We start from the raw sequence: 8,663 nt of genomic DNA, 5'->3' as shown, positions 1-8,663 counted from the left end.
TCTTATTGAGTCTAGTTTCTCATAGAATTGTAAGCAATGAATTTGTAAATTTTGAGATATAATGAATTTTGTGAGACAAGGTCAGAATGAATTCGGGTTCCCCTGTTCTGACTTTGAAAAATTATAAAAAATTGAATAAAAATAATTAGGGACTTAAATTTATATTTCTAGAATTCTGAATGAATCTATTTTTAATATAAATAAACAAGAACATCATTTGAATTCTGTATAAAGATATAATTTATTTTTAGTGAAGAAGGGTCAGAACTGTTAGACAACATAACAGGGGTGACTTTGAAGAATAAACTGTACGGATTGGCTAAACCAAAAATTCTGAAAATTTTATGGTAAAAATATATATGAGTCTAGTTTCAGGGAAAATTAACGGATCTTAATTTGGAGTTCCATAGCTCAAGTTATAAATAATTTAGTGACTATGACTTAAGTAGACAGCTTTGAATGAACTATAAATAATAGTTGAATTATAGAGAATGTTGCATATGAAAATGAAATGTATTAAATTGATAATTAAATTTATTTATTTAGATCCAGAAGATTCAAATATGATGCTAGATCGAGGAAAGGAAAAAGTTCGGGATTAATAGATTTTTACTGTTTACAAACAAGTATTAAGGTAAGTTTATGTAACTTGAATTATATTCTTAAATGCTTGAAATGCATGTTTTTTATATGAATATGATTTGAATGTTCATTGTATGAAAATTTATGAAACATTGATATATTTGATAAAATGGGAAGAAACCCCGTTTGAATGAAAGGAAAATTCGATGGATATCTGAAAAGGAATTGACGGTAAAAAGGATCTAGCCCGGACGGGTGATCCTATCCTGATATAGCCCTCCCGAAGAATATGTGTAAAATGGATTTAGCCCGGACGGGTAATCTGAATTAGGGTCTGAATTTAGCCTGGACTGGTAATTCAGATCCAAGCTCATTAGAGTAATTGTCGTTGCAGGGGATTTAGCCTGAACTGGTAATCCCGACAATACTCTATGAGTTTATATTGCAGGGGATTTAGCCTGGACTGGTAATCCCGCTGCAAGGTTGAGGTTCGCGGGAGTGTGCTCTCTGAAATGGAAATGTGCGCACATGAATATGAATTGACGGACCCGGAATTGTACACTAAAAGTGTACCTCTAAAAATCCATCGAAATTCCGATAAATTCAACGGGATAAATATGAAAAATAATAAGGGAATGAAAATCATGGTATTGATGAGTACATTAATCATGGTATATATATATTATTGATACATGGAAATTATTGTACTAACTTGAATGTTGAGTTTGTGCATGTTAGGGTAATAATGCATTGAATGGATATATGAATGTTTATTATATTGTATTGAAAATATTAGGTAAGTATAATTCTTGTTACATGAGCTTACTAAGCACAAAGTGCTTACCCCATTTCATTTTTCCCTGTTTTGTAGTGTTGAGAGCTCGGAGGTCGGATTTGGTCGGAGACACATCACACTGTCAACCTCAGGATTTCGGTATATAAAGAAACTTTATTTTGGAAATCAATGGCATGTATAAGCTAACAAAGTAAATGTTAACGTGAAATGAATGTAAAGTTAGCCATTAGTATGGTTAACAAACCTGGTTATAAATATGTGATGACGTTATCTTATATAAATGCATGAATCTATCATGAAAATATGTTGAATTGAAAAAAAAATTTAATTCGTAAACTCCGGTAATGCCTCGTACCCTATTCCGGCAATGAATACGGGTAGGGGTATTACAATATATTTAACATTTATTAGCATAGTTTATTTGACTTACTAGTTTAGCCTATAAATAGGCTCTTTTACAACCTTAGAAAAACACACCCATTAAAGATTAGAACTCATAACACATTTAGAGAATTTTGTGTTTACGTTTTAAGAGTTCTTTCTCTTTTATACTCTTCGTTCTTTTGCCATTATAGTAAAATTATCTTTGCCCGTGGTTTTTTATCCTCTTTTGAGGGATTTTTTCACGTTAAATTTGTGTGTCTAATTTCTTAATTTATTCCTCTATTTTTTTCTTATTACTTAATCAAGTCGATTCCCAACAAGTGGTATCAGAGCTAGTTCAATTTTCATATATCATCCCGTTTAGATATGGCAGCAACAAGGTTTGAAATTGAGAAGTTCGATGGTGAGACAAATTTCAATCTGTGACAAGTTTGGATGTTGTTACTGGGAAAAAGCTTGAGAATCTAAATCAAACAGAATGGGAAGAGCTTGATGAAAAGGCCTTGTCTGCAATCCAGTTGTGCATCGTGAGTACGGTATTGCAGAAGGTATTGACGGAGAAGACCTCATTCGCCTTATGGAAAAGGTTAGAAACTCTTTATGCGACTAAGTCTCTAGCTAACCGTTTAGTGTTGAAACAACGTCTATTTACGTTTCGCATGAACGAATGTGAGCTTCTTAAAGATCACATCAGTCAATTCATTACTCTTTTAAATAAATTAAAGAATGTTGAGGTTTAGATTGGCAATGAAGATCAGACTATGCTATTATTGTGCTTTTTACCCCCTTCATACAAGTCTTTTAGGGAGACCCTAATTTATGGCAAAGACAAACTCTCGTTCGAAGATGTGAATTGACATTTGTTGAGTAGAGACAAACTCAACAATGAGTTTGGTTTGCATATCAAGGTAGATAGGCAAGCTTCTGTTTTGGTAGCATCAAAGAAACGAGACAAAAGGTGTCGCTATTGTAAAAAGTTAGGTCACGTCAAAGTAGATTGTTATAAACTGCGAAATAAAAGAGCCGTTGAGAGTAACGAGAAAGATGTAGCTGGTGCTAATTTGATCGATGAAAGCGGTGATAATTTCTTGTTAGTGTCAACGAGTGATAACTCCAAGCTCACGTCCGAGTAGATCCTAAATTCAGGATGTTCTTTCCACATGTGTCCCAATAGAGAATGGTTCTCCATATACAGTTTGGTTGAAGGTAGAGTTGTACGCATGGGAAGCGATTCATCTAGTAAGGTAATTGGTATTGGTACTGTTAAAATTAGGATACACGATGGGACGATTAGGACACTCTTAAATGTCAAGTATATACTTGATTTACGAAAAAATCTCATCTCCTTGAGTATTTTAGACTTGAAAGGACGCAGAATCAACATCGAGTCTAGTGACATTAAAGTATCTCGTGAAACTCTCGTTTTGTTAAAAGGTAAAAGAACCGACAGTCTTTATATTCTGGAAGGTTCTACAATGACCGGTGAAATTGGATGTCCCTCGTCCGTTACGGAGTCGAATTCAACTCGTTTGGAGTGGAGGCAACTTGGTTATAGGAGGGAAAAAATGTATGACCGTTTCGTTGACGAGAGGTTCTCTTTTGGATGCAAGTTTTGAAAAGTTAGGGCACTGTGTTCATGAAAATCAGACTCGAGTTAGTTTTGATTTGGCAGTGCACATGTCGAAGGCTAGAAGTCTTCCAGCTTCTAAGTATAGATTCAACTCAGTTAATTCCCTGCATAATTCAAGATAGGCCCGTGGTGGATTTTGGCAAAGATGGCGTTGAAAGAATTCGTGTCAAGGTGAAGATTGTTAGAGTTGTGTGACCCAAATTCTAAGAGATTATTTGCAAGTCAAGTTAAACAAAAATATATTTTCTTTCTAGAAGATTTATTATTTATTAGTATAATATATTTAGCATTTATTAGCATAATTTATTTGACTTACTAATTTAGCCTATAAATAGGCTCTTTTACAACCTTAAAAAAACACACTCATTAGAGATTAGAACTCATAACACGTTTAGAAAATTTTATGTTTACGTTTTGAGGGTTCTTTATTTTCGGGTTTTTGGGATTTAGTTTTTATCTCCATCTTTTGTACTCTTCATTATTTTCCCATTATAGTAAAATTACATTTACTCGTGATTTTTTATCCTCTTTGAAGTGTTTTTTCACGTTAAATTTGTGTGTTCAATTTCTCAATTTATTCAACTATTATTTTCTCTCCCCTTGTTTCCTCCACTCCCTTTACACTTTTAAATAAAACCAGATGTTGCTTTATCCATAAATTAAAAAAAAAAAACATTTGTCTGCAAAAATCAATGGTGTAAGAAAGAGCATATTCAGTCACTAGAATGCAAAATAACCGAGTGGAGGAGATTCAAAGGGCCAATATTTTGATATTTTCTTGTAAAGTAAGCTTAGCACATTGATAAATGGATGTTTAAGGTACATTATCGTTAATGACGGAGATTCACAGGGGAAAAAAGAGGGAAATAATTCCCCAAATGGCCCTTTTTCGTTTTTCATCTATTTTTGGAAGGTGATGCCATCAGAATAAAAAATGGCCCACTTAGTTTATCACAATTTTCAATATAATTGCTATTACAACAATGATAAAGAAGCAATTTCTTTTTCAATTTTCCATCGTAGAGACAAGGGAAAGACATTGCAGATAAAGAAAAAAGTTTTGGGTCATTTGAAATGGTTAATCTTATTATCGCTAAGATGATGTTTTGGTCCTTGGGGATAAACAAGTGACTAGAGCAGGAAATCTCTTGACAAAGCTCTTTGAAGGCTTTGCATGCCTGCAGTTTTATGTTCCAACAAGAAAATAAGTCATCAGTCAAAGATTTTCTCAGAAACCAAACAACAATAACAAGTGACTAACCCTTCATAAATCTCAGTTTCAAGGCCATCAACATCTGCAGCAGAAGCTACAAGGAATTCAACTTGGCACCGTCGCCTCATGTTTTGATTCCAACCGGTAAATGTACCCAAGCTTCCTTTCTGTCCCCGAAAGATGAAAACGTCAGACTAAGGGTCTCGAAGACGATGAAAACTTATTCTCCAACAAATGTCAACCGGGCAGAAAAAACCTTTATTTGTCAACAGTTAGAATAATATATGTTGTTGATTTTGTTATTATTTTAAAAATATTTGTTTATTAAGGTAGATTTATTTTAATATTATTTAAGTATGAATATTAAATATTTTTAATTTGTTGAGAAATATTTATTTAAATATTTGTAGTGAATTTGATTTATTATATTTTTAAATTTATTTTTATATAAAAATAATAATATAAAAAATTTTAATACAAAAAAGTTAAATTTAGATAAAATTTTAGATGTATCTTGTAAGCCCAACCTAAAATTATATTGAAACCTAACCCGACCACCATGGCACCATCACTTCTAATCCAAGGGTATCGAAAGAGGGTGTTATTATTGTAGTACAAACAGGGACAAAGAATTTTGGATGTTCAAAACAAGAGCAAAAACGTAAAGGGAGCGGAAGAAACAAAGGGAGAGACACTATTTTCATTTTGGAGGCTCCATAGGCCACCGGGGGTGACGGCAGGTGCAGCGACTCGACGCCGGAGTTGACCGGCTTCTGCGTTTGGTTTTAGTTTTAAAGGGTAGCATTTGAGTTGACAGAAAATAGAGAAGAAATAAAAATGTAGAAAAAGAAAAAATGTGGTGCGGGCCACACATGCATAAAAAAATATTATTATGTGTATATGTTAAAGACGTGTAGCATTTAATCATTACGTGTGATTTTGGTTCCACATAAAATTAAATTATTATAGTGAAACTGTTATAATTGAAACAAATATTTATATAGTTTGGCAATTAATGATAAGCCTGACTACAAACAAAAACCCTTTTTTTTTGTAATTTTCGGCGGCAGCTGGTGAACTCAACCATTTGCAAGTTCAGAACTTGGGGGCCAAAAGAGTATGTAAAATGGTACCCATCTATGGTTATTCTTCAAATTCCTTTGAATATTTTGATAAACAATGAACAATACTTGCTTCATACTCACTTCAGCAGAAGGAAGGGATTGGATTATCACAATCATATAAGTTCTGAAAAGCAAAGGAAATATATTCTTTTCAACATCAACCTAAATAATTTTGGGAATTAAGGAGTAGATTTAATTAAATTTATTATTTTACAATTAATTCATAAATTTTAAAAATAAATTCTAATAAACATTTTTATTTTTTAATATTATATGTGTTTAGTCTTTTTTTTCATTTTAAAAAATAGTAAATTACATCTATAATCATTTTGAAATAGAATGATTCACTAGTAACATTTTTATTACTTTTTAACTAAAACTATAACCTCTCTAATTCAGATTTTTTTTCTATTTACAACAAAAAAATTTACTTTTTCTTTTCTTTTCCTCTCTGTTTTACTATTTTCTTTTCTACCCACCATCACCATACAACATCTTCATGCCTCAAATCACTTATCCTCGCCAAGTAAGAGTCAAAGCCACCCAAATTCCCCTACCGTACCCATCTCCACTGCAATTTTACTGCCCAGAACCTCCACCATCTCATCACTACCGAGTCTCCCCAACCGCCCACCATCAAGATCACTCTCTGCCCTCTCTAAACCATAGCCACCACCTTCACCAACACTACTTACTCTATCACCATTTCACCACCATCACAGCATAAAAGAGAATCAGCAAAAATTCATCTGTGGGTTTGTTGTTGATGGTCGTCGGTTGGCTACCAGTTTTTGCTCTTGTGTCTTTCGCCATGTTTGTGGTGGAGTAAATCAGTCGGCTCACATTCTCTCTAAATAGGATTTCTCAGATATCTCAGCTATTGAAAATCTTGTTTGGATCGAGGAGATTCCGGTGTGCATTGCTGGCTAGGTTCATCGAGATGGGATAGGTGTTGTGACTTTCTAAGGATCATCGTCTTTGTCCTTGAGCTTTGTCCGCGTCGGTGGCTCTTGGTGGATCGAGCTTTGAAGGTTAAGGGTCTTGATATTTGCTTTTGTCTACAGGTTCTCATCTGTGGAGCTCTATGTACAGTTGATTTCATTGATTGCCATATTTGTGTACAGTTGATTTCATTCGCAACTCTTCAAGCGTATTAGGATTTTAGGGTGAGATGTAAGGAGTGTATCTATTGATTTGGGTTAGTCTAACCTAATCTTTCTTTTATTACTGTTAAATGATAAAATCTTTATTTCAAAAAAAGAAATAGAAACCGTAGCATTTAGCAAACCCAATCACTTTCAAAGCAATCAAAAAAAATCTACTCAAGCCAATGTTTAGGGGTATTTTTATTTAAATGTCCTTAATCTAATATATTCAAATAATGTGATTTTTATCTTTAATTAAAGAAAACCCTTCGTCTTACATTTTGGAATACATGCCAAATCATGTAATGAATGCTATTCCCGCCCTTCTTGCCGTATTTAGAAGCTTGACAATAAATCTTATTAAGTAATATTTTTCTTGTCCTTTATTGACGTGAGTATTTAGGTATTTATACATGTTTTTATCGGTACTATTATAGCTCATGATGAGGCTCCATTATTTTGTCTTGACTCTGCTGCTTTCAGTATTGAAATTCTCTATCCCTCATACTGACATTCTCTACGTACTTTAGATTTGCTGAGCACGTGTCTACGGAGCTCGCGGTCCTTTCTGCTCTTGGGACTGGCATTCTAAGCGAGCTCCATACCTACTGGACACGTGTCTGCGTGGCCTATGGAGCATGTGGCACCTCTTGCGAGTTCATTGCGTGCATACGAAGTGAGACTGCAACCTTCCCTAGGTCCTCGTAAACTGGTCTGTAATATTATCTCGCAAGCTGGTTCTGCGAGTTGTACCTGTGATCTTGCCCTATGAGCTCGCGCAAGGTTCCTGTAAGCTAGGTCTATAGTCTTGCCTTACAATCTGGTTCGCTTTGTTGTCCTCTCGTAGTCGGGTCATGGGTCGAAGGCTCGAATCTTTTCTCAGATTCGAGTCTCAGGTTATTGACGTATAACAAATCCAATGCCATTTCATTGGGTCAGCGAGTGAAGCAAAATTGGGTTTTCTTTCAGCTTTTAAGTTTGAAGTTAATTTCAACCATGAACAACAATCTTTCAGAAAAGATTGACAACCCAAATCCTCTTGAGGTTACCCACTAAATTACTGATCAAATTCAAGTGTGTCTCAAAACAGTGGCCTTCTCTCTCTTTTCAAACCCTCACTTATACCTCCCCCACACTCGCCACCAACGCCATTAGTTTCTGGAACCTACTACTTTTGTGCTCAAGGTTCAGTTCATTATATCACCTGATGATAAGGGAGGGGTGGAAGAGGATTGTATTTAAATTGTTCAACTCAATAAAGAAAGATTTAAACCTAACTTGAAAAGAAGAAATAAAAACATTTAGAAATAAAGAATGAAAACACTAACCCCACGTTTGGTTCACTATAATGGAATAGAGTTGTAATCAGTAATTCAATTGTTTGGTTGAATGGAATGAAATAAAACTGTAAACCATTTTTTTTTGAAAACGGGGTCGACTTTGGCTTTGAAAATGAAAACGAACATGAGAGTCGCCACCAATCCTTTTATTTAGGTGTGATCGAATCACCTAGAAATTTGGTCGTTTTAATAAAAATCTCGATTTACTAAAATAATAATCTTTGGTCTACGAAATTTGAGAAAACGAGTTCGGGAGTCAATTACATGCGAGGAAGGATTAGCACACTCGTCACGCCCAAAATTGGTACCTAATTGATTAATTATCGTCTTAATGCCGAAAGTTGAAAAGATTTTAAAAGAAATTTTAAAATACGATACCTTTTTATGAATGTTAATTTTAAAACACTTGAATCACATTGAAATGAACATCAAAGGCCCACCCGTCCTGA

The 8,663-nt window shown here is 34.3% G+C and overlaps 1 long non-coding RNA gene across 1 annotated transcript; it reads left to right on the top strand.

Annotated features, from left to right (window-relative positions):
* Positions 1 to 6,139: 6,139 nt before the first annotated feature.
* Positions 6,140 to 7,908, top strand: LOC121212529 (uncharacterized). The gene is made up of 2 exons (XR_005907803.1): positions 6,140 to 6,793; positions 7,405 to 7,908. It is a non-coding gene; the product is annotated as an uncharacterized lncRNA (long non-coding RNA).
* The last annotated feature ends 755 nt before the right edge of the window (positions 7,909 to 8,663 follow it).

This window comes from Gossypium hirsutum, chromosome A13 (assembly GCF_007990345.1).
Source record: "Gossypium hirsutum isolate 1008001.06 chromosome A13, Gossypium_hirsutum_v2.1, whole genome shotgun sequence".
Classification (NCBI taxonomy): domain Eukaryota; kingdom Viridiplantae; phylum Streptophyta; class Magnoliopsida; order Malvales; family Malvaceae; genus Gossypium; species Gossypium hirsutum.
This window is presented reverse-complemented; position numbering and strand designations above follow the sequence as displayed.